The 26,533-nt window shown below is 49.6% G+C and overlaps 1 protein-coding gene across 2 annotated transcripts in view; it reads left to right on the top strand.

The window, feature by feature from the left end:
• ABAT (4-aminobutyrate aminotransferase) overlaps positions 1-26,533 on the top strand; it is a 79,922-nt gene that overhangs the window by 6,303 nt on the left and 47,086 nt on the right. Inside the window, exon 1 of one of the 2 annotated variants that reach the window (XM_036074799.2) lies at positions 22,839-23,129. The exons of the other annotated variant lie outside the window; for it this stretch is intronic. The gene's annotated coding sequence lies outside the window, so the exon portion shown is untranslated. Of the gene's footprint in view, positions 1-22,838; positions 23,130-26,533 lie in introns of those variants that run through there. 2 annotated transcript variants of the gene reach the window in all.

Genomic DNA, 26,533 nt, shown 5'->3' with positions numbered 1-26,533 from the left:
ATTGGCAGCATGCTGGAGATCTGTCCCTTGGCCACACTGAGAATTTCTTCAAGGCTGGGACCCATTGTGTCCTAGCACCTTACTTCTGGAAATGTGGTACAATGCCCAGCCGCACTGTAGCATCTGGATACTCATTCGAAATGCAGACTATTGGGGGCGCTTGGGTGGTTTAGTCGATTAGGCAACTGACTCTTGGTTTCAGCTCAGGTCCTGACCTTGGGGTCAGGGGATTAAGCCCTGAGTCGGGCTCTGCACTCAGTGGGGAGTCTACTTGAGATACTCTATCCCTCTGCCCCTCCTGCTCTCTCTAAAAAAATAAATAAAGCTTTAAAAAAAAGAAAAGAAAAGAAATGCAGACTGTTGGACCCTACACAGGCCTACAGAATGCAAATCTATATTTTAACAATATCTCAGGTTGGCGGTGGCAGGTGGAAGGTAGGATTCATGGTCACATTCAAGTTTGGAGACCTTGTCCTAGGACACCTGTATCACCCTCACAACTCAGAGCTAGGCCCTACTTAGCTTTGCCAATGAGTTACACTGACAGTGTTTGTTACAGTGTAAATGGTGTCTGGGCTGGAACATCATTTGGGCATTACTGGTCTTTCCTGTCTTTGCCTTATGTACTTCATCTCTTGGAATGTCTGAACCGAGGGCCTGACCCATGGGAAAACAGAGGCCCAGAGGGCAGTGCCTTGCTCAAGGTCGCAAGATGACCATGAAGCAGAACGGAGATTGCCATCCATTCCCTCAAGGGGAGCAGGACCCAGAGGGCTTGAAGTGCCGCTGTGGTGACTGACGCATGACAGTGTGGCGCGGGAGGGTGGTATTCGGAAGCTGCTGTGCTTGCTCTTCCGAAGCGGAGAAATGGGAGATTACTTAAAAGTAGTCCAAGCGGGGTACCTGGGTGGCTCAGTCAGTTAAGCATCTGCCTTCGGCTCAGGTCACGGTCTTGGGGTCCTGGGATTGAGCCCCGCATCGGGGTCCCTGCTCAGCAGGGAGCCTGCTTCTCCCTCTCCCTCTGTCCCTCCCCCTGCTTGTGCGCTCTTTCTCTCTCAGATAAATAAAATCTTAAAAAAAAAAAAGTAGGCCAGGAACCAGAAGTTGAGTGGTATGGTTTCATTTTTTCAACAAGTATTAATCGGGTACTCAGCAGATGCCAGACACTGGCATTGTGTATAGAGTATTGAGCGAGGAGAACAAGGTCTCGCCCTTAGTGGCTTCTGTCTAGGTGAGCAGTCTCATCACGCAGCGTTCGTTCATTCATTAATGTGTCTGCTTGTTGCACAACTTCGTGTGTCCTGTAGAGTACTAGGGGTGTGTGTGTGCGTGACACGGGAGAGATAGAGACCCAGCTGCTACGCCAGAGGATCTTCTAGGCGAGCTGTGGGGAGACAGACCGGAACAGCTGCCGTTCAGCGAGATGCATCCCGGGGAGGCTGGGAGTACATAGAGGTTGGAAGTCAGAGAAACCCTGGGGATGCTGGGGAAGAAATTGCAGGAGAAAAAGGCGGGAAAGATGTTCTTGACAGAGAGAACTTGAACGGAGGCTCAGAGACTTCACAGAAAACTGTTAAAAGAAAATCTTCAGGGGCGCCTGGGTGGCTCAATCGGTTAAGCGTCTTGTCTGGCTTCGGCTCGGGTCATGATCCCAGGGTCCTGATATCGAGCCCCAAGTCAGGCTCTCTGCTTAGCGGGGAGCCTGTTTCTCCCTCTCCCTTTGCCTGCCGCTCCTACTGCTTGTGCTCTCTCTGTCAAATAAAATCTTTAAAAAAAAAAAAAAAAAGGAGAAGAAAAAAAATCTTCATATAAAAAAAGGTTAAAATCATTATTCCCATGCAGACACAAAAACAGACACTTGTTTGAGATTGTATTAAGCTCACTCAATGAGGGAACTGGGCAGATGTTTGAACCAGTTCAAAGGCAAAGTCAACTAAAGCACAATTATGTATGGAGAAAAGGAATGTTGAAATGAATTGCAAATGGAAGGGGGAGATGATTGGACAAGACAGAATTTGCTTGTCTATCAGTTTCCTACAACTTACAAAGGATTGGAAAAAACAGCTCAAAGATAATGAACAGGGCTAGAATCAGATAACTGGAAAGTTTGTATTGTATGCAGATAATGCATAATATTCCATTGAGACACAGTTTTTTCCCCCCTATAAAACCAATGTTCAGAGGATGGTGGAGGCCTTCAGTGGAGCATAGGGTGGGTGAATGAGGAGAGGGGAAGCTTCAGGAGGGCCAGATATGGACATCCAGGTGACCGATGATAATGTGTGGACTTGACACAGAGACCCATAGGGAACCATGGAAGGGTTTTAAGCAACGAGGTGACCTGATTTGATTAGCACTGGAGAAAAATCCTTCTAGAAGCTGGGGGAAGAGCAGACTCCACCTATAGGTGGATCAGAGAAGCCTGATAAAAGATGAGATGACAGGGACATCACCTAGTGTAAGTCTCGGCAAATTTCTTCTGTAAAGGGGCAGATTCGTAAATACTTGAGCCTTTGCGGGCCATATGGTTAACAATCACAACTATTCACCTGTACCACGACAGACGCCAGAGACAATGTAATGAATGGGCAAGTCTCTGTTCTAACAGAACTTTATTTACATAAATGGGCCAGTGGACCGGATGTCTTTTCCCACCCCAGCCCTCCACCACTGTTGGTCCACCTCTGACTAGAGTGGTAGTAGAATGGCTAGAGCTGTCCATGGTTTTGACAGGCCTACTGTATCCCCTCCTCCGTCCAGATCTCTAGAACTCATTGGCAGCTCTACTGGGGGGAGCCTAGGGACACCTCCCATCTGCCTTTGAGCACAAGTTCCCTGAGGGAACCAGACAACCCTTGGGGCAGATAAAGCTTTTAGGACCTCAAAACTCCTCTGGGGACCAGGTTGGCCGAACAGCCTCTTACAAGCAGCCAAAAGAGCAAGCCACTTCGGGAGGGCTGTTCCTGTGTGGGAACAGGGCCTGCCTCCCCTCTCCTTGCCCAGAGCTGTAAATAGCTCTCTGCTGGCATTGCAGGCTGAGCACCCTTCTGGGGACAGGCTGGAAATAAGCACACCAAGGCAAGGAGCACTTGTGCAAATTACTGCCTGCATGCGGGTTTGCAAGCCTGGCATCCTGCCCCAGCCCTAAGTGCATAGTCCTCCCAGGGGCCGAAAGCAGGGTTCACAGAAGAGCAGCACACACAAGGACGTGGACTTTCAGCCCTGGGGACAGGGTCCAGGAGGGCTTCAGAGCTAGGTTGTCAGAGTAACCATAAGCTAGAGGGACAAGAGGAAACCTTCAGAAGATCCTGGACTCTGCCTACCCTAATGACAAGGACCCATAAATATTGGCCACTCATATTTGCCCAGGATTCAGTGGGTGCTAGGGCTATTGCTAGGCCTGTTCTAAGGGGTTTATGTATATTTGCTCATGTCCCTGGAGGAAAGACTGGTCAGACTGCAGGGGTGGGAATGCAGGCCCAGAGAGGATGGCAGACTTGCCCCGGCTCTCAGAGTAATAGCAGCATGTCCACCAAGAAACCCAGGTGTACAGACTCTGAGGCCCCGGGCCTAACCCTGAGCCACACGGATGCTGCTGTGCATCGTGTGCATTGTCCCCATCCCCCCACCCCCCTACCTGACCTCCCTTTACTTATCATTCAACAGAAATAATAATGTCTTATCCCTTGACCAGCTGCTGTGGCAAATGAGAAAGCAGAATTAAAAAGTCAGAAATGCTGAATAAGACCAGCAGCAGGCAGAGGAAAGTCCAGAGCACTTCCTTCAGCAGCCACCGCCCACAAATAACTCGGATTATTTGTAGTCATTGATCCCTTTCCGCCGTGTGCCCCACCTCGAGGGCCTGCTGTTTCGATGTTCCTATGGGGTCAAGGGAAAGGTCACGTGTGTTGCCGGCCTGTGGAAGGCCCCGGAGGTGGTGACTTCTGGACCTGTTTCCTCATCTGTAAAATGGCAACAAGGATACCATGTCTTGGAACAACATATTGGTGGTTACCAGGTAGGATGGTCAGGGCGAACGTGGTTGAATGCTTTCTACCTGCCAGACACCAGGCTCTGGATGATCTCATTTAATGCTCTCAGTACCCAAGTGGGAAGGTTCTCTTTTGTGGATGAAGGCAGAATCAGAGTTTTAAGTCCCTTGGCCAAGGTCAGAGGTAGGAAGGGCCATAAACTGGACTTGATCTGAGACCTGCCTGGCTCCAAAACCCATCTTCAAATGTGTGACCTCCAAGGGCCAGAGAGTCAGAATCCCACTCCTTCCCTTCCCGTGCCTTTATCCACCCAGTCCGTACGTACTTACTCTGTTTTTAAGTGATAATTTATTTTCTGAGTAGGCAGAGTAGCGCATGGTAAAATACTCAAATAGTACAACTCAGTTTACAAAGAAAAGTAAATTTTCCTCCTTTATTCGAATCTCCTGGGCCTCTTCCTTTCCCTAGAGGCAGCTCCAGTATTTTAAAGGGGGTCACTGTTTTGCGCTTTTTTTTGTTTTGTTTTGTTTTGTTTTTTTAGGGGAGGAGGGGCAGAGGGAGAGAGAGAATCTTAAGTAGATTCCCTGCTGAGCACGGAGCCCAACTCAGGGCTCAATCCCAGGACCCTGAGATCACGACCGGAGCTGAAATCAAGAGTCGGACGCTTAACCAACTGAGCCACCCAGGTGCCCCTCACACTTTGTTTTTTATCCTGAATATATTGCAGGGGGCTCTTCTTACCCCTTTTCATGGCTGCAGAGCATTCCATGGTGTTGGGCACTTATTTATCCCACCAGCCCCTGTTAATGGGTTCCGGATTGATCCCAGTATCTTGCCATCCCAGAGGAGGCAGGAATGGACGGCAATGCACATAGTCATTTCACACATGTGCAAATATTTCTGGAGGATAAATTCCTAGAAGTGGAATTGCTACATCAAAAGCTATGTGTGTAGGGTTTTGTTTTGTTTTTTTTTTCACATCCTTTCTGGAGACCTTTTTCTTTTTCGTTTTCTTTCTTTTTTTTTTTTTTTGACAGAAAGAGACAGTGAGAGAGGGAACACAAGCAGGGGGAGTGGGAGAGGGAGAAGCAGGCCCCCTGCCGAGCAGGGAGCCTGATGCGGGCTTGATCCCAGGACCCTGGGATCATGACCCGAGCCAAAGGCAGATGCTCACCCAACTGAGCCACCCAGGCACCCCTGGAAACCTTTTTCTTATTAAATATAGCATGCATATGGAAACGTACACAAAACAAAAAAGAACAATTTAGTCTTTTTTCACGGAGCTAGCGGTCCTATAACTGCAACCAAGTCAGCAAGTAGACCGCCCACTGGGAGCCAGAAACAACAGGCTCCTCGTGCCCTTCGTAACCGTGATCCCAGCCCCACAGAAGCCCTTCCAGTCTCTCCCAGAGCCTGTCCTTGCTCTTGTGTAGGGCTCTTGCACTTTTACTACCTGAGGGTGCATCCTTCATGACAGATTAATTTTGTCTGTTTTTTTCCATTGTGTTCCATTGTGTCTAGCTTCTTCTGCACGCCCTGACATCTGAGATTTATTCATGCTGCTCCCCATAGCTTTGTCCATTTGTTTTCATTGTTGGCCGGTAATCCAGTGTGTGCATGGGCCGTCATTTTCTTTACCCCACTGCTGGGGGACATTTGCATTGTTTGCAGTTTGAGGTCTGTCTTCGTCTGCCCAGGTGCCATAACAAAATACCATAGACTAGGGGGGCTTGAATAATAGAAATGCATTTCTCACAGTTCTGGAAGCTAAAGGTCTGAGATCAGGGTGCCAGCACCTTCAAGTTCCGGCAAGGGCTCTCGTCCTGGCTTGCACATGGTCGCCTTCCTGCTGTGTACCCACATGGCACTCTGGTGTCTCTTCTTTCGAGGACACTTATCCTACCATGAGAGCTCCACTCTCACCACCTCATCTCAACCTACCTATCTCCCAAAGGTCCCATCTCCAAATACCATCACACTGAGGGTTGGGGCTTCGATGTATGAAGGAGGAAACACAATGCAGTCCATAGGAAGGCTGTTACACATAGTGCTGCCATGAGCACAAAGTGGCTGCCTGATTCAGGCTCCACCAGCCATTGTATGAGACTTCCAGTTGCTCCATATCCCATCCAGCTCCAGTACCTTGACTTGCTATTGTATTTTGTAATTTTAGCCATTCTGGTGGGTGTGTAGTGGTTTTTAAAATTTCCCTACTTACTCACTGAATTTGATCATTCCTTCTATGTGTTTCTTGGTGGTTTGGATTTGCTCTTTTATGAAGTGCCTGTTCAGATCCCTTGTCCATGTTTCTTTTGAATTGTCTGGGTTTTTTTTCTAACTGCTTTGTAAGTGTCTTTGTCATGCTTGATAATGATCCCTTTGGCAGTTGTATGTTTTGCAAATAGCTTATACCCTATGGTGTGGTTCTCATTTTCCTGGTGACTTTTGGTGATTGGAATTTTTAATTTTTGTATAGCTCACATTATTAATCTTTTCTTTTAAAGTTAATGCTTTTTGTGTCCTTTTTCAGTAAACCAAGGTCATCCACAGTGCCCCCTCCTAAAAGCTTCCACGTTTTACCTTTTGGATCTATGTCTACTACTGCCTGGGGTTGATCTTTACGTACTGTGTTAAGGAGGATCATGAGAAATTTTTCTTTCCGTAGGGATAATCTAATTGATCCAATATCACTGCCACTTTGTCATAGGTCTCTTCTTCTGTTCTCTGTTCTGTTGCGTTGGTGTTTGTCTTTGCCCCCACACCATGTCATCTTAACCACGGTAGCCTTGGAGTGTGATAGAACGTGCCAGATTGCCCTCTAAAGAGACTGCTACTAACAATTTAACAAAAATCTACTGAGGGCCCAATGTGGTCCCAGACAGTGTAATGTTGGGGATATGATTTTAAGTATAAACACAGCGTAAAGAGTTCTGCTGTCTTGTAAGCAGCCAGACATGAACCAAATAGCTATAGAAATAGAGACGCCATGACAGTGTGGCGGTGCCCACAAAAGGGAGAGGCCTGTGGGTCTTACAGTATGTGAAGAGGAGGATTTGATCTAGAGGGAGAGGGTCAGGGAAGGCTTCCTGGAAGAGGTGTGTCACAAGTTGTATAGGAATTAAGGAATCAGAAGCAAGGGAAAAGTATCTGGGGTAGTGGGAATAGCATCTGCAAGGGCTCTGAGGCAGAAGCCTACATGAGACAGATACCAGATCGAAATGGGAGAACACAGAGGGAGGGAAAGGTGGTATATGTGGAAATTAGAACGGTGAGCGGGGCTGGACCTCCAGGCCTTTGAACCATGTTCATGGGCTGGTTTTTGTACCATCATTAACAATTATCCTGAGCCGGGTACCTGGGTGGCTCAGTCGGTTAAGCAGCTGCCTTCGGCTCAGGTCATGATCCCAGGGTCCTGGGATTGAGTCCCACATCAGGCTCCCTGCTCAGCAGGGAATCTGCTTCTCCCTCTCCCTCTCCCCCTGCTTGTGCTCTCTCTGTCAAATAAATAAATAAAATCTTTAAGAAAGAAAAAGAATTATCCTGAGCAAATAGCAGGAGTCGCCTTGAATCTTCCAGATTAAGAACAGTCCCAAGAGCCCTTTCAGCACACCTAGGGTTGCTTCTTTGCAGGAGAAAATGTGCAGCAACCTCTGGAGTGACACCTCTGTTCATTTAGCCTCATCCTGCAGCATCTGGCGCCGAACACTTGGGTTTTGCCAGCCGCGGAAGGGACAGCTCCTCCTCCACGCAGGTCTGCCTGGCACAGCCTTCTGCCCCCAGCCTGGCAACCATGTCTTGCCAGCTGGGCCCTCCTGGGACGGGCCTGGAGCCAGACGCCGTGCCGCGGGCTGGAACTGTTCCTCTCGCTCTTCATCATCATCCCTACTCATCACCCTGGGGAGGTGCTGGTATCCTCAGTCCATGGATGAGAAAACGGAAGCTCAGAGAGCCTAAGCCACTTGCCTAATACCACACAGCTTCCAAGGGACAAATATGATAGTTTCCAGCTCTCGACAAATTTAATTTCTAAACTTGAGTGGTATTTTTTTTTTAAGATTTTATTTATTTATTTGACAGAGAGAGAGAGATCACAAGTAGCCAGAGCGGCAGGCAGAGGGAGAGGGAGAAGCAGGCTCCCTGCTGAGCAGAGAGCCCGATGCGGGGCTCTATCCCAGGACCCTGGGATCATGACCTGAGCTGAAGGCAGACGCTTAACTGACTGAGCCACCCAGGTGCCCCGGTACTGTTTTTTTCTTTTCAAAATAAGGAGTGGGTCAGACTGTTGAAGAACTTCTCCGGCATCCTTACAGCACTGTTCTGAGTCAGGATTCTAAAATGTCCCCAGATGCATACCCTGAGCTGCACGGAGGAGCATCTAGGCCTAAGACCCCCGATCCTGCTCTTGGCACTGCCGTTTTAATTTGGTAGCTAGTATGGGGTTTGAGTTCTTTCTAAGTGGGGTAATTGAGAAGGTTTTAATCAAGATGTATGTCTGCTGGGTTTTTACAGAATTGGGAGGTGGGGAAGAGATCTATATACACCAGAGCTCAAAATCTCATTAAAATGGGTCCATCTCTGTTTCGGGATGAGAGATCCAGACGTGGCCGACAAGATTGCTGTTGTTTTCATGAATCCAGGCATCTGTTGTGTTCCTTGGGAGTTTTCAAGGCAGGAATTTGTTGGCAAGAGAACGAAGCAGCCGGGAGCTCCAGGGAGGTTTCAGAGCCTGGAGAGATGGTGCAGTCTAGGAATAAGGATTGACATTCCCCCCTATGGTGGGATAGGTCAGGGGTAAAAATCCAGCAGAATACAGACTTCTGCGTGTCCCTTACCTCTCCTGGACCATGCTCCTTGTGTCAGCGCACGCTCTGTGACCTGAGCATCTAGGCCGTGCTTGGCGGTCCGTGTGCTTGCTGCGAGCACCCTCTCGGGAACTCCCTCACAACCCCATGACATGATTTCAGACCCATTTTACAGAGGAAGGGCCATGACCAAACTTGCCCCTGCTCCCCAGAAACCAAGCTCAGGAGCTGGAGTTTGAACTGCTCTGTGGGTCCCTTGGAGGGGATGACCTGCCATTGTTCCTTAAGAGGAGGAGATTTCCACCAGGGCGACTGTGCCCTGCCCCTCCTCCCACGCTAGAGGACATTTGTCAAGGTCTGGAGACACCTTGGGATGTCACAACCTGCAGGGGGTTGGGGGGAGGCAGCAACATTGGCACCTAGTGGGCAGAAGCCAGGGCTGTCGCTAACCATCCTGCAGGGCACAGGGCAGCCCCCACCACACACGACACAGAAGGACCTGGCCCGCAAAATCCATAGTGCTAAGGTGGAGAGACCCTGCTTAAAAGCACACCTTTTCCATACCCTTTCTAGAGTTTTCAGAGGCCGTTTGCATTGGGGAGCACATCTCTCTCTATGCCTCCTTGTTCCTGGTGATTGGTTCTCAGGGGGTTTCTGGGGGTTCTCCCACTAGTATGGGAGCTCTGCGTTGGAGTCAGTAGAATGCTTAAGATAACATCAGTAAGGAGGGGGCCACTGAACCTGGCGTCGATTTTGAAACTCACCACTCCAGATCCTGCATTCCAGTCTGCTTCTAATAGGGCAGATTCGCCCCTGGGTTGATGGGGGAAGTGGAGAAAAATCCCCTACAGGGGCCTGAAGCCCTGAGCACCTGCCATACCACATTCTTGCCCTTCTTCTGGGAATGAGGAATGTTCATAAAGTCAGGCCATGCTGCTCAGCGCGGTGTGCCAAAGGTCACTGTGTTCGTCCAGGGGAGCTGTCTGCACGTTTATCTCGAGGGAAGGAGCAAGTGTGCAAGCCTCTCCTTGCCCTTTGTGTAGCAGTTCCACTGCCCTGTGCAACTGGATAAACACTTTCCCCAGTGCAGTTCGGGAGAGATTCGCTTGATTAAGACCTTTGAAGGAGCCAAAGGTATGTCGTAGGAGGTAGTAGATGGTAACCGAATTTTCCTGGGACTGGTAGTCTTTAACCTGGAGAAGGTTATGAAATGAGGCATGGTCCCCTTCCAGGCGCCGGGGTTGCTGGGAAGTCCTGCCAAGGCTCAGCTGGGGGACTGCAGGGACCCCCTCTGCATCCTGTCACTGGCGTGAATGAACAGAGCCAGCTGCAGGGCTCAGGGACATCCACACACGAAGCTCGCTGCCCTTGCTGTCAGGGCTTGCTATGGGGGCGATGCGGGGGGCAGCGCACAGCTCTGATTTTCACAGGGAACAAAAGGGCAAATGAAACCCTTTGACTAACCTCTGTTCCGAGCACTTTACAGGTATTATTATTTAACCCCCAAGGTACGTCCTGTTCTCATCAACATCTTACAAACGAGGAAACAGGCACAGAGGGTCTAAGTAACTTAGCCAAGATTATATGTGGTTGAAATTTTGAAATTCCCATCTTCAGTGATAGAGTTCAAGGACAGTCTGTCCCAGAGAGGCAGCCTCTTGTTGCTTAGGGCAGGTCCCCCGTCATTCATGGAGGAAGGTCCTCTGGCCGCCCCAGACCAGGGTGCCCACCTCTCTTTGGGGAAGTCATTGTTGGGGCCCTCCTTCTCACAGGGGCTTACCACTCTCTTTCTCCAGCACTCAACTGTGAATCCCATGAGGACACAGGCTTTATATGTCCTTTCCATGTCCTCAGCATCATCCCAGGAGCTGGCATAAAATGAACACGTGGCTGGTGTTTGTTGAATGAATACATGAACATGTTATTTGGATATTTGGATAAACTCTTTCAGAGAAGTTCTTGACAGGGTTCCGTGTACATTTTGGTTCTGAATTTGCTTGGAGGGATTTCTTTTGTTTTCATCTTGCTCATCTTTTTCCAGTAAGCTTATTGTTTTGAGATCCTTGTAGATTCACACGTAGTTGTAAGAAATAATACAGGGAGATTCGGTGTGCTCTGCACTCAGTTTCCCCCAATGGTAACATCTTGCTAATCTGTAGTCACAACCAGAAACAGCGTGGATGCCATCCACCCATGGGTTCCAATCCCCAGCTCAGCCTTAAAACCTTGAGCTCATCGGTTAACCTCTCTGCACCTCAGCTGGGTAGATGGGGGTAACCATCGTATCCACTGTGATGGTCGTGGTGGGGAGTAAATGAGGTAATACGTGGAAACACTCAGAAGAGTGCCTGACACAGAGTAATTGCTCGGTAGAAACCAGCATTATCCTCGCCATCATTTCTTTAAATTGAATCTATTTGCTTTATTCACTGGGCTTCGTCCCAGGCACCCATATCTGCACACTGATGTGGTTTCAGACCCAAGAACTGAGGGTGACTCACTGGGTATTGGGAAGTGACTTGACTCTGAGCCTCAGCTTCTTCATCTGGAGAATGGGCAAGATGATAGAACCCGCTTCACAGAATTTGTTGTGAGATTTTGGTTGTCAGGGCAGACAGCAGACCCTCTAGAAATGGAGTCCTGTTCCTTGCCATCTAGAACCTCCAATGAGGCATCAGACAAATTCCTTGTCTTCTCAGAGCCTTGTTTTTTCACTCTGTTAAAAGGGAGGATTGGACAAGATCTGATTATCCAGCTTTTAGAGTTTTAAATTTGAGTATCCCAGTCACTGCCACCACTTTGCTAAAAGAGGGACTTGTGTTTGAGTGGAATGGCCCATTGGAATTGGCCGTGGCAGGTGCCCTCTGAAGGCTGAGCCACCCATGGAGTAACTTAGAAATCTGGAGCTCCCAGGCAGAGAAGGAGAAAGAAAATGTGGCAGGCCACCACATCCTAACACCCGAGTTCCAGTTTGGAGACACAGCCTGCTCTCCCTTCTTCACCCACATGCTGCACTTCCCTGACCACTTCCCCGTCCCCGACGTATTTCACAGGGACACAAGGACTGGCAGGCCGGGTTCTGCCCACACCGCTCGGCCAGGGATCCCAGGCATTGAGCCTGAGCGGCTGGTACTGGGGCCACCGGCATCCATCCTTGTGACCAGAGCTCTTTGTTCCCAGGCTCCTCAAGCTTTGCCGGGGGACGTCCTTTGGAAATAAGAGTGGCATGTCGGTGCCACATGGTTGTAGGGGAAAGTTGCTGAGTGTACAAGACATTGTACACTTGAGCTGGCATTGTGAGAGAGAGTGGGGGACTCCTCAGAGATTTCTGCTAAACGACTGAATGGGAAACAGATGGTTGGTTCGCATTGGCTGCGATAAGAGGCCGGCGCCTTGCTGGAGTTTTCATTTCCTGCAGGAACCCAAGGACGGTAGAGGTTGTGCTTCTCTGTCTCTGTAGAATCACCCCATAGCACCATGCTCGTGACTGCAGAAAAGCGAGGCGGCCAGACAGACATGGGTTCAAATCCCAGCTGCCACTTATTTGCTACAAGGGTGGGGGTGAGTTTTGCCTAAACTACTCTGAGCCTCAGTTTCCCTATCTGCAAAATGGGAACGAGTCTTGCCCACAATGGAGCACTGCTAAGTCTTGAACGAATAGCACTCGCAGCGAACACAGGCACCAGCAGCTATCGGTGATAACCGAGTGGAGCAGTTTACCTGGGACATCAGTTACCTGCCATTCCTTGGAGCACAGCAGTGGCCCCAGGAGAGTGGGCAATCACACAGGCACAGAGCCTCAGAACCTGGGGCCGGGAGGGACCTCTGAGCTGATCCAGTCTAACCAGGCCCCTTCCTGGATGCTTGAAGTCCCTCTCCTGCATCCTAGAGGGGATGTCCAGAGTCTGGAGTGGAACCCATTCTCATGCAAGAAGTTTTCTTAAGTTATTAGCCCGAAATCTGCCCATTCTGGCTATTTCCCTTTTGTTTTGTAACTTATCCAGGACTGCAGCCATGGTACAGGCACGGCTGGACTCAAACCTGCGTCTCAGGGCCCAGCTCATGCCCATAACCTCCAGAGCCCGTTACCTCTGTTGTTCAGGGTCCTATTGCTCATTCCACTCTGCCCAGGACTCAGCACAGCTCTGGACACACAGAAGGCCGGTGTGACCTTGCAGGGGGAGTTCCAGGGAAGAAGGTTGCCCTCTGCCTGTGAGCTCTCCATAATTTTGCGTATTGGCAATCTGTGTTCCTGGAGTCCAGGCCAGCCCTTCTTGTCTGCAGATGCGGACCGGCTGATGGGACCGTTGCCGGAGAGATGGGGGAGTGTTCCCAGCAGCCAGGTGCCCTGGGAGGCAGATGGGAGGGCACCCATGTCGGACAGGCCTGTCTGAGCAAACCCAAGACCGCCTACTTCCCCAGAGGGCAGCTGCCTAGATGGAATGATCATTTGTTGATCTTAGGTTTTCCTCGTACAAGGTCATTCTGCTGCTCCCATCCGCAGACATGTCCATGTCCCAAGGACTTAGCAGCATTCAACACATAATTTATATTGTGCACTCACTAGGAAATAGAGGTGAGCCAGAGAGGTGAGGAGCTTGCATTCCAGTGCAAGAAGACAGCCACATCAATGAAGAAATGAGAAAAGTGACAGGCCACAACGAAAATCACATTTGGTGACGTGCGGTTGTGGGAGTCAAGGAAGGCCTCTCTGAGAGGGGTGATAGCTGAGGAAGGCGCTGGCCATTCAGAGGTGGGGGGCACGCATTCCAGGCAGGGTCGGGGGCACAGCAGGTGCATGGTGCAGGTTTGGGAGACTTGGAGCTTAGTCCTTCCAGCTGCCCCTGGGAAGTGGATGACATGGGGGCCACAGTGGAGACAAGGAGACCTTTTAGGAGGCTGCTTGTGGCGGAGGTGGCTTGGATTCGGGTGGAGACAGAAAGAGAGGTTGTCCTGGAATTGTCTGGAGTGACATCGGGCTACGAGGGGTGGAGTCGGCGCCTAGGTTCAGACCCAGGCCTGAGTGGTACGTGTACGAGCTTGGGCTCTCTTTCCCTCATGTGTACATGTTAAAGTGGGGGACATGGCAGTTTGTAGATTGGAGGTGATGAGAACGGGGCCTCTCTCACCTGACTGGTAGAAACATTCGTTGAGATAACAGTCGTTTCCCAGGGTTGATACAACAAAGTACCACAGACAAGGTGGCTTTAAACAGCAGGAGTTGACTCTCTCACGGTGTTGGAGGCCAGAACTCCAAAGTCAAGGTGTCAGCGGGGCTGTGCCCTCTCCAAAGGCACTAGTCCCGCTCTGTGTGCCCGAGTGTTCCTGCTACCAGAGGGAGGTCAGAGCAGCTGAGCTCACAGCTCTCCTCTAGCAGTAGGTTTGCCCCCCTTGGCCCAGGGCCCCTAAAGCCCGGCCCCATCAGAGCTTGCTGAGAGAGGGGAGCTGGGGGGATCAGGCAGCCCAGCGGGGTTGGCCAGAGAGGTGGACAAAGTGGGGCACATCCCTGGCTGTATCGTCTCTCCTTAGAACCAGCTGATAAAGCAGGTATGCCCCTTGTTTTAAGGAAGCTGACTTTCAGTGACCTGCCAGAGCTAATGGCAGTGACCAGAAGAGCCAATATTTGACGCAGAGCTTGTGTATTTTCCTTCCTGTGGCAAGCGACCCCCCGAGGGCTCTCCCTCCACCAGATGGCTCCCACGCTGTGAGCCTCTAAAACTTAGTGGCTTCAGACAATGATCATTATCTCCCCCACTTCTGTGCGTTGGCCAGCCTGAGTTGGGTGCTCCTGGCTTGGGTCTTTTGTGTAGTGCTGGGCCAGGTGAAGCTGGGGCTGGAATCATCCGAAGGCTCGGCTGGGCTGGACGTCCAAGATGGCTTCTTCACCCCCAGACCTGGCACCACAGTGCTCCTGACCTCTCTCTCCATGGGGCTCTGCCTCCAGGACCTCTCCTGGTGACCTGGGCATCTCATGGCTCAGACGTCTCCCAGGTAGTCCCTTCTTCCATGGAGGCAGGCCTGGACTGGCACCACATCACTTCCGCCACATTGTTTCATGTTTAATAGTTCTGTCGTGGCATAATTCACATATCGTACAATTCACTCCTTCAAAGCATACAATTCAGTGGGTTTAGGTATATGACATTATTAATGTTTTCAAATTGTGGTAAAATATATGTCACCAAATTTGACATTTTTCAGTGTACGATTCAGTGGCATGAATTACATACACAGGGATGTGCAACCTTTACCGCTATCTGGTTCCAAAACCTTTTCATCTCCCCAAATAGAAATTCTGCAACCAGTAAGCAATAACTCCAGCAACCAGTAACCTTAAATCTACTTTCCGTCTCTGTGAATTTGCCTGCTGCCCATGTGTCATGGAAGTGGATCATACCCCATCCTTCTGTCTGGCTTCTGGGTAGGAGGCCATGGGGGGTGCCCTGGGGATTTGGACACATGTGGCAGTGGGAGAACCGGGCAGATTCTGGATCTGTTCCCAAGGCAAAGCCAGTGGGATTACCGATGGGTCAGACGGAATCCTGTAGAGGGGGCCCCTGGAACGGTTGGGTGGCCTGGAGCCTCGTACGGGCCCCCAGCCCCAGGTGCAGGTGACCACACAGCTCTGTTGTCATCCTGTCATTTCAACGGGAACCGACTATTTGTATTAAGTGATACTGCTTTCCAGACAGAATAGTGATGTAAAATTACTTAAACTTATTTGTTAAAGTGCAAAATTATTTCAAGGGAAAGGGTCTTACAAATACTGGCCAATACAGCAAAATGAGGCAGACCACCGGTGCCGAGTCTGGAGAAGCACGCCCCTCCAGCGCTGCCGACGTGTTGGCAGAAAAACCAGACACCATCTGCTGTGGAAAGCGGCGGGGTGTGCATGCCCTCTAGAAAAACCAAACTTCTTGTGGAATGGACCGACGTGGACCGCGGGTTTGTTATTGGGAAGACGGGACAGATCTGCGGCTTGAAGGCCGCGAGTCCCTGGTTGGAAGGTCAATGAACTGTGTGCAAAGGGCCAGATGGTAAATGCCCTCAGCCTGTGGTCCTGCGGTTTCTGTCATGGCTTCTCCGCTCTGCCAGCCTAGCTCTTAAAGGCGGCTGTAGCAGCCGCAGATGATTGCATGTTCCAGAAATGTTTATCTGCAAAATCAGGCAGCTGGCCAGCATTTGTAGACCCCTAGCCTAGAGTCTGAGTCCCCGGGTGGCAAAGTGGCAGAGCATCCTCTTCTGGGACCTTGTGTGAACTCCAGACCCCCAGACTCTGAGCTGAAGCTCGAGCTTCCACCTCCTCCCCTCCCCCCGCCGTCGTCCTGGGATGAGCCGAGAAGTCCCGTTTCATGTTGACTGAACTCCTGCCGACATTGACCCACTTTCACCTTGTAAGCATTTCCACCTGGGGATTGGAATCTGGTTTGACCTGGTTCAATGCCAGAAAACTAACGTAGTTTTTATAGTCCATTTGGAAGCTCATCTCCTCTTTCCACACCTTCGGAAACCACACCGAACTCGGATCAATTTTCAAGTGCCTCTGGGCTCTGTGTTAATGCCATGTCAAATTATTCAGTAGTTGTTTTCCTATAATTAAATGTCTAGAAGCACTCGCCTGCCATTAACTGAGGCTGCACTCACCCCTCTTATGCCTTCTTTCTGTAAATTATTCGAGAAAGCCAGAGAGGCATCTTTCCTCCAAACATTGGAGTAAACTAATAATAATAATGCACGTCATCACGATAATTCAGAAAATACAAAAAAGTAGACCGCCAACCATAGATGAAAGATAAAAATGTTGAACAGAAAATATGTTTCTTTCTTTCAAGCCTTGCTTTCCCATGTACTGGTTTATGGTTTTGTTTTTGTGCCTTAACAAAATTATAGCCAAACTGCATGTAAAATTTCCTGGTTCTTTCTCTCTCATTACATTGCTTCGAAAATCATTTCCCTGCTTTTTTACATAGTTTTCGGTAAATAATTAAGCTGTTGTATCACAGCTAATTTGAGGGGTCCCCTGCTGCTGGTTGTTTACATTGTTTTCAGCTGTCCACTCTTGTAAACTACCCTGCTGTGACCATCTCTGAGCTTGGAACTGTTCCTGTTGAGGATTACTTGCATTAGCTAAATTTCTGGAGGTGGAATTATGTGGGGTTAAAATAGTTAATATCTCAAGCTCACTTTGGCAGCACATATACTAAAATAGTTAATATCTCTTGATTCCTAGTGGCTGCATTGTTTTCCAAAAAGTATCTGCACCCAGATACTCTCCAGCAGGGTCTGTTTGGAGAGCCAGGGTGATGTTCTGACTTTCAGACCTGAGATCAGAAAGACATTAGCTTAGCTCCTGGTCAGTTGGGTTTTCATTCTGGGTATCATTTCAAAGAGAGGAAACTGACTCTACACCTAACACACTCCCTCGATTTTACAAAGCAGTTAAAGAGAGGAGGCAGGCGTCATAGTTCCTGTGGCCAAGGATGCTGTTTCTGCATACTAGCCATTTGCCCACGTTTCTTGGTAGAGCCTCTAGACCCTTTGGGTTAGGACTTTGCACACAGTAGGATATTGAGAACTTTTTTAAAAAATAGAAGTGTCATTCGGGCAAGTTGCCTTTATTCTAAGCCCTCAGGTCTCTTATCTGTAAGACGGGAGTAGTAAGAATTCATTCAGCAGACACTGAACATGACCACTGTGTGTGCCAGGCATTGTGCCATCTGCTAGGGACACACTGCATCTCTGGGGAATGGGGAATGGCATGGAAGGCATACATTCAGGTGATACACAAATGAATATACACGTGCAAAAAGTGGTAAGTGGCAAGAAACAATACCACTCTAAGAAATTACAGTGGATGCTTTTATTTCCCTATGGTTAAGGAAAAGGCTTCTCTGAGGAGATAATATAGGATGTTTGAAACCTGAGGCATGCCTGGAAGTTGACCCAGCAGACGTGAGGCAAGCCATCCAGGCAGCAAGAATAGTCCATGCAAAGGCCCTGAGGCCCCAGAGCTCTGTGCTTTCCAGGAATCAGAGGCAGGGGTTGCTTGGGCAGCGTCCCAGAGGCCTCATGAAAGCCTGGGAACCAACACTGAGCCGAGAAGTGACAAGCTGAGGGCGCGGGAGCAGGAAGATGTCTGTCCCAGCAGTAGATGACCATGGTGGTCTGAAGGAGGCGGTGAAAATGAAGGAGAAAAACGGATGAATCAGAGTCCTATTTCAGACGCAGATCAGAGTTCCCTTTCTTACTCCCTTCTCTGGTTTCATCATCCAGCTGATGACCAGGCAGGTCAAGGAGTCAGTGCTCAAGTGTGGTTGGCTTCTAAGCGAGTTTGCAAGAGGCAAGAGTGAAGCCTGCGTTTCTGAGGCAGCAGCAGTTCTATGGAACCAAAGAGCTGGCTGGACTAAGCTCCGGTGCATCCTGGCCAGGAGTCAGGGATGTTGGCAGCTCCGGGGCACGTATCTCTCAGCTCTGGCCAGGATCATCCCAGAACGAGTGTCAGCATCCCCATCCCCAGTGAGACACAGCCAGTTCTTGCATGTCACAGGTCAGATTTGGCCCAAACAGGAGGGGCAAGTGAGAGCCAGCCCGCCTTCCCACATGCGATCCCACAAAGGAACGAAGCCACCACTGTGTCCAACAGGGAGATGCTCTGAGGGGGTAGATGCTGGACTTGACTGGTCCCTCTAATTCACATCCCATCAAGACAAAAGGAGGCCCACGGGTGGAGGCATTCATTGTCTGGTTTATTATCATTTCTTAAGATCCCACGCAGGTACAAAGTTCAGAGCAAGTTGCAGACTTTTTAGCTAATGCTTAAATGATCTTATGTATTGATTAATCAGATTGTTTAAAATTAAGTGCCACAAGTCAAATCCCCCTCTCAGGAGTTTAATTTTTACAGACCCGTGTGACTGACATGTTGAAATGGGATATTTGGCATCCGTTGGTGGCTCTGTGAGGGGCTAGGTTTCTGGATGAACTTCGGTTCAAACTCCAGCTCTTTGGGTAGGTAATTAGCTCTATGATCTTGGGCATGTTCCCTAAACTACCTGAGCTACATGTTTCTCCTCTGTAGCTCGTAAGAGCGCCTGCTTCCCAGAGTCGTGAGAATAAGTGAACTCATATATGTGAAATAATTAGTCAGAACAGGGCCAGGCATATGGCAGGTACTTAGTAAATGATGGACAATATCATTAAGGTTTGGATTCATTTCAGGAGTGTATAAACTAAGCTGCCTTCTCCAGGAAGCCACATGTGGCTCCTGACCACCCGAAATGTGGCTCGTCTGCACTGACGGGTGCTGCAAGCATAAAATACACATGGGATTTCCAAGATGTAGCAGGACCAAAGATACTAAAATCTCATTGATTAGTTTTCATGTTGATTATTTTCTGAAATGATGATTTTTTGATATATGAAGTTGAATAGAACATACAACTAACATTAATTTCATCTGTTCCCCTTTTTTAGGTAATATAGCCACTAGAAAATTTTAAATTCCTTCTGTGTCTTGCATTTATATTTCTTTTTGACAGCAGTGATCTAAAGGCATGACTTAAGAAGCAGGAATGATTAAGAAATGGGAAAACCATGGACTTTATAGCCAGAAGGATTTAGGGGCTTGGGGCACCTGGGTGGCTGAGTCGGTGAAGTGTCTGGCTTTGGCTCAGGTCATGATCTCAGGGTCCTGGGATTAAGCCCCACGTAGGGCTCCCCACTCAGTGGGGAGTCTGCTTATCCCTGTCCCTCTGTCCCCCCACCACCACTCATGCACACGCTCTCTCTCTCAAATAAATAAATAAATAAATTTTTATTTAAAAAAAGAAGGAAGAAAGATTTAGGGACTTAATCTGGGTAGCACCATGCTCTGGATGCTACTAGGGAAGTCCCTTAACCTCTGTGCACCTCAGCTTTCTCATCTGCAAAGTGGGAGCAAAAATCCCTACCACCAAAGAGTTTTGAGGCTTAAATGAAACTGTTTGTGAAGTGCTGAGCTGTGTCCTCAGCACAGGATAGGTGCTCAGACAGAAATACTTGCTCGGTGGGCTTAGCATTCCAAGGTGGCTGAGTACGCCCTGAAGATGCATTCATAACTACCTTTCAGTGGTTTAGCAAGCTGACCTTGGCATGCTGTTTTCACCCCCATCGCCACGTTTGACCTTTCAGAACGACCCCGGGAGGTATAGTCAGCCCCTCATGGAGCTGGAGAGACAGAGGCCCAGGAGCCCTTCAGGGTCGGAGCAGGAACCTTGTGCTTTCCAGAAACTTGCAACCTCCTGCCTCCTGCCAACCTTGTGCTTTCCAGAAACTTGCAAAGTCTTCCAGAGGCAGGTTTCAGTCTCACTTCCCCTCCAGTCAGATGGTGTCCACAGGCGTCCACAGGCGTCCCCTGAACCAGAGAGAAGACCAACACCTAATACAGCCCAGCAGCGTGCAGGGCAACCTTGCCTGGTAGAGCAGATGTGGTGCTGTGTGTTACTGAGGCAGACTGGAAGGTCAGGAAAGGCACCCCTGGCCTCTTGGTCTCCAGCCTGGTGGAGAACAGTGTTGTCACAGCTCACGAAGCCGTGCTCCCTGGACGCACTGGCACCCACTTCTGTCTCAAACCAACCTGGTACCCAAGTGTAGAAGCTGCTGGGGACACAGGAGACCTTGCCCCCTACATGCTGCATTGCAACGTGCTTTAACTTAATAGGTTGAACACTTTCTCTTGTCAGTACATAAAGCACTACCTCATTCTCTATCGGATGAATGTTATTCTGTGTTACGGATGCACCAAAATTTATTTAGCCAGTTCCTAGTGATGGACATTTAGGTTGCTTTCCATTTATATCAATGAGGAAAATTCCCTCAAATAGAATGATGCTGCAAAAAAGTGGTTGGTGCATTTAAAAGTTTATAGATTTTGATAAAAATGCTCTCCAAGGTATGTGTATAAATGTATAGCCCCACCAGCAATGTGTGAGGTGCCCGTTCCCCCACACTGTCAGCATGCCCAGATAGTTCATGATGGGAGGTCAGTGTGGAAAAAGCAGAGGGAGGGTGAGGTGGCCGCTGGGAGGCTGGGGCAGCTCTCCAACTAGGACACTGGGTACCTGAACCAGGAGAAGAGCAAGAGAGGGGAGGGTGGAGGCTAGAGCTACAGTGGAGGCCAAATCCAGAGTGTGGTGCTGAGCGAAGGTAACCGGACAGAGGAACCAAGCATGGGTCTCGGGTTTCCAACTTGAACAAATCGGGTCTGTTTACTGAGATGCTGCACATAGGAAAGGGAGTAAGTATGTGAAGGGAAAACGATGGTTTTAGCTGAGATCCTACTGAGCTCAATATGCGGGACATCCTGTTGGCTGTATCTACTGGCCCAGGGAGGAAGATTTGGGGATGGTGAATCTTTTGTGGAAATTGTGAGTGTGCATGAGCTCTCCCTGGAGTACATGGATGGATGGGTGGGTGGGTGGATGGATGGACAGATGGATGGACAAACAGGTGGATGGGTGGGTGGATGGGTGGATGGATGGACAGATAGACAGGTGGATGGATGAATGGAAGAGAAAACGGATGGGTGGGTGGGTAGATGGTCAGAAGGATGGATAGAGAGATGGATGGATGGACAGATGGGCAGATGGATGACAGACAAAATCTAGACTCTATTCTGTTTAGATTGAACCATATGAAATTTCTGCCTCTGTTGTTCAAAAATGACAAAATACTTAGTTTTACGCAGGCTAAAGTATTTGAGGGGGAAAGGCACATCACGATGTCTGCAATTTACTTTGAAATGCATCAGAAACAGAGAGGATTAACGGATGGATAGCAGGGTAGATGTGTGATAAAGTGAGCATGGTACAATGGGATCATCAGGAGCTGGGGGTGGAGGCAGCATACAGGTATTCACTGTCAAATTCAGTGTTTCTCTAGGGTGGAAATTGCTACAGTAAATTCATGGAAAATGTTTTTCAATGGTCAAATGTTGGCAATTTCATGTGGTTTCACTTAATATGTATTCCTCATTTGGCCAAGAGAGCCTTCTGGGTTCCCATCTGTGGCACCAACAGATCTGCCTTACAGGGTTTCTTTGGCTTTATTCTTCCCAGAGGTGGGGGCTGGGGGTTGGCGTACCTCCCTCCTGGATTTAACGTTGAATTGCCCTAATGAGCTGATTACTGCGCCAAGTTCGTTGGTATCTGGCTTGTAATAATTATAGATTTCCTTTGCGATTTGATCCCATTGGTTGCCACAGCAACAGCGTAATAGCTCAACTGAAGTACTGTCACGGTGATTTAGAACCAACATGTCTCTTGCAGCCTCCCATCCGGGTGCCCCCACCCCCTTGCTATCGTCATGGCAACTGATGAGCAGCACATGACCAAAAGCTTTGTGTCCCCCCTCCTTCCTCCTTCTCCCCCCCCCATCTTGCAACGAACCATCCCCGCTTCCTCTCCTGAGCACCCCGTGGACAGGCATTGACCCCAGCTTGGGCTATACTTGGGGGGGGTGCTAGAGTAATTGATGCCCCAAACCCCCCACCCAGAGAGGAGGTCACGTGGATGGTCAGAGCCAGAGATGCCCCTCTAGCCCCTAGGGGTCTTGGAGATGACTTGGCGCCCCTCAGAGCCCCTTCATGTCTGAGGCCATACCACAGGCAGGATCTGCTGTGCCTCCCCCATAGGAGAGCTGCAGGGGGCGGGGCATTGAGAAATCCCAAGCCTTGGATCACTGCTTTGTACTCCAGGGGTCCCAAGCCTATGAGAGAAATATCTAGGAACATGCCCCTGGAAGGAGAAGGTGGGGGGCTGGCAGAGAGCCTATTTCAGAAGGTCCCAGGTCAGGGGGCTCATCCTTCCGGTCTCAACTGAGCTGGGCTTAAAACGTCTTTTTAAACAGTCCATGTTCTATTTTTCTCTGTGTGTTTCTCTCTCTTTTTTTTTTTTTTCAGTCTCTGTGTGTCTGTTTCTCTGTGGATCTTTTCCTTTCTGTTTCTGCCTGAAACCTCTTTGAGAAGCTACCTCTCAGCCTCTCACTCTCTTCCCTCCCTCATCCTTCACCCCCTCTCCATCCCTCTGCCTTTAGCACTTGCTGGGAACTGGCTGAGAGCATCCGTTGCCCAAACCTCCTTTGGTTCTGAGGCTCTTTTCCTCCCTCCTGTACCTGAGCCCATGTTTCGGGGACTGCCTGGAAGTCCAGAGCATCCTCCCGAGGGGGAGCTGGTACCCGGAGGCACCTCTTAGGATGAGTCCAGCCTGTCTCATCCCTGGGACTCTGCAGAATGGCATAGAGGAGGCGTTTTAAGCAGGCAGGAGCTGGCCTTGCTGCAAGACCCTGACTACCAGGCACTGTGAGTGAAGACCTGTGTGTGTGTGTGTGTGTGTGTGTGTGCGCTTGATATGTATTTGCACGTACCTACTGGTGTATGGAGGTGTGTCTCAACATGTGTCAGTGGCTGTTACGCTAGTGTGTGTGCCCATGTGTGTACCTGTGCACTTGTGTGCAAGTGCGCCCGTGTATGGCTTTTGGTCTGAAGGACACACAACTGTATATGACAGATTTTTCAAGGACACTTAGTGGAGGGAGCACAGTGGGATGAGCCCCTTTAAAGTGGGAACAGAGGGGGAGGGAGAAGAAAAAAAAATTTTTAAATCAAGTGGGAACAAAATAAACAAAAATGGTATTAAAATGACAGATAAGGGATTCGTTTTTGCCTGCGGGCTTGCAGAAGCATTTCTACACGCGTCTGCCTTCTGTCCCCAGGAAATGAAGTGAGGGTCACCTTGAAAAGGTATTTTTGCTCAAGCGCTAAAATGAATCCTTCCTTTCCGTTCTGAGGGCTCAAACAGCACACACGCACATGCACCTGTCTCTTTGAAACTCGGGAATGGAAGGCTGGGGCGGGGGGAGGGGGGGGTCGCCATCAGGGGCACTTTGCTTCACCCTCCAGGAGACCGGAGTTTGCCATGAGAATCTCTTGCTTGACAGCCAGGATGGCCCATGCCAAGAGCAGGTAGGAGGGAGCTTTGGATGGCGACTCCCCTCACATCTCACACTTCTGCGGTCTATTAGAAGTTCATTTTGAGTTTTGTTTTGTTTTTGTTTTTTTTCCATGGCAGCAGCCCGTGCCCCGAGAGGTGGCGAGAAGGAAGCAGGTTTAGAAAGCAAAATTTCACTTGCAGGGTGAGATGTGGGAATCTGGATGACTTGCCATTTTGTAGTTAGTGTGTGAGAGCCGGGGGCCACACCACCCGGGGAAGGGAATCCGTGCTTCGCCTGACCCTGAACACTGGGGAGGCTTGGCGGCCAGCCGCTCTAGGTGAATGCTGACTGCAGCCTGGCCACTCCCAGGGCGCCTTGGGGAAGAGGATGGGGCCAGAGACGGGCACGGCCTCAGGAAGGCTGCAGGCCAAGGAGGGACAGACCCCGGTCCCCTGGCGCGGTTCCCTCACCCTCAGAGGACTGCTGCCCTTGAACGTCCTCCAGGATGGCATTCTTGTCCCCCTACGCCGTGGCCTCCATTTGCAACAGCTTCACCCCCTTGGTCCACCTGCCGAAGCCCTCATCACCTTTAAACCTCCTCTGTCCCTGCCTCCAGGGAATCTTTAACTTCCACTCGAGTAGAGCTGGTGCTGTACGGCCTCCCCCACCTGCCCCCAGTACCTTGTACCCCGGCATTACGTACCCTGCAGACCTTTCTCCGTGTGCCCACGAGCTGCAGCCTGTTTTACAAGGAACTTAAGAAAAATATTGATTAAGGGACACCTGGGTGGCTCAGATGGTTAAGCGTCTGCCTTCGGCTCAGGTTATGATCCCAGGGTCCTGGGATCGAGCCCCACATCGGGCTCCCTGCTCAGAGGGAAGCCTGTTTCTCCCTCTCCCACTCCCCCTGCTTGTGTTCCCTCTCTTGTTGTGTCTCTCTGTCAAATGAATAAAGAAAGAAAAATATTGATTAAGACAAATACGTACAGAGCAAGCAGGCTGGACTCTTACAGTACCTGTGTCATAAAAGGCATAACGGCTAAAATGGGGTTCCAGGTTAAAAGAGACCAAGGAGCCCCGTGAGCAGATGCAGCCGCGCGGTCCTGTGGTGGCGCCGGGAACACAGAGAACAGCTACGAAAGACATTTCAGGGACAAGAGGGCCAACTTGAATGTGGGCTCTTAGGTAGTAGCATTGTGTCAGTGAGAAATTACCTGCGCTTGGCATACGTGTGTCTCAGATCACTTGTGCTGAGGGTATATGGAATGTTCTTGTTCTGTTGTTTTGTTTGTTTTGTTAATGGAGAGTAATACTACTTATAAGGATTGTTCGGAAAATTGAAGGTGCTATATCATACGTAAAGAGCTTAGCACAGGGGCACCTGGGTAGCTCAGTCGGTTAAGCGTCTGCCTTCGGCTCAGGTCATGATCCCAGGGTTCTGGGATCGAGTCCCACATCGGGCTCCTTACTTGGCAGAGAGTCTGCTTCTCCCTCTACCTGCTCTGCCTGCCGCTCCCCCTGCTTGTGCTCTCTTTCTCTGACAAAAAAATAAATAAAATCTTAAAAAAAAAAAAAAAAAAAAAAAAGGAGCTTAGCACAGGGCTTGGCCCAGAGATGGCGATCGGTAGATGTTTGTAGTTGCTGTTGCTGGTTACACTTGTTAGTGCTGTCCCGGCACCTGGGATGGATGCACAGGAAGAGTCTTTCTCGTCTGCACCCAGGACCGGCCTCCCGGGCTTGTGACCCATGTGGTCACACAGGGCCTGCGCTCACCAGGGGCCCTCCCCATGCTTGGTATAATGCTCTACTGTCACTGTCTTGAAGTTCTTAATCATTTCTCAACAAGGGGCTTCGAATATTCACTTTTGCACTGGGTCCCACAAATCACCTCGCCAGTCCTGTCTGCACAGCAGCTCTTAGACTAAACTCCCTGTCACCGCATCGCAGCTCTGACAGGCCCAGTCAGGCACGTCCATTACTTCAGGCCCAGCCCAGCCCCGACACCATGGGTCAGTCTCCAGTGTCCAGCACAGTGGCCGCTCCCCACATGTGACAGTCAAGCACCCTAGATGAGACTCATCCAGATAGAGATGTGCTGAGGGTGCAAAATTTATACTGGGTTTTGAAGATGTCGTACCAAAAAAAAAAAAAAAGGAAGGTGAAATATCTTAATAATCATATTGATTACATGTTGAGATGATTATATTTTTAGGTATGTTGGGTTAAATAAGATTACTAGATTTCACCAGTTTTGACTTTTTTTAAGATTCTATGTTTAAGTCATCTCTACACCCAACATGGGGCTCGAACCCACAACCCTGAGATCAAGAGCTGCATGCTCCACCGACTGAGCCAGCCAGGCACCCCTGATTTTACTGGTTTAGCATGGCCTCTAGAAAGTATAAAACGACTTATATGGGTCTCATTTGAGGCTCACATTATATTTCTGTTGGACGGCGCTGCCTTCGACCAGATTACCTGATGCTCCATCATGACTAAACCAAACCAGCCAGCAGATGACAGCCCAGTGGATCAATTTCCAGCGTTTTTTTTTTTTTTTAAACCAGACTCCAGCCCTGATGCTCTAGCTTAGACCCACGTCTCCCCACAAAATCCATCCGGCACCTCTCTCTCTGGTGGGGTCATTGCTGCTGGGCAGCCTTTTTTTCCTCTTCCCTTCCTTCTTGAAATGCCCCAAGGTACTGATTTTTATACCTCCAAGAGTTTGTCGAGTGGCTTAAATATATTTGCAAGGCACCCAGTGGACAGAAG

Source organism: Halichoerus grypus, chromosome 6 (genome assembly GCF_964656455.1).
Source record: "Halichoerus grypus chromosome 6, mHalGry1.hap1.1, whole genome shotgun sequence".
Classification (NCBI taxonomy): domain Eukaryota; kingdom Metazoa; phylum Chordata; class Mammalia; order Carnivora; family Phocidae; genus Halichoerus; species Halichoerus grypus.
Note: the sequence above shows the minus strand (reverse complement) of the source record. Positions and strands in the feature narration are given on the sequence as shown.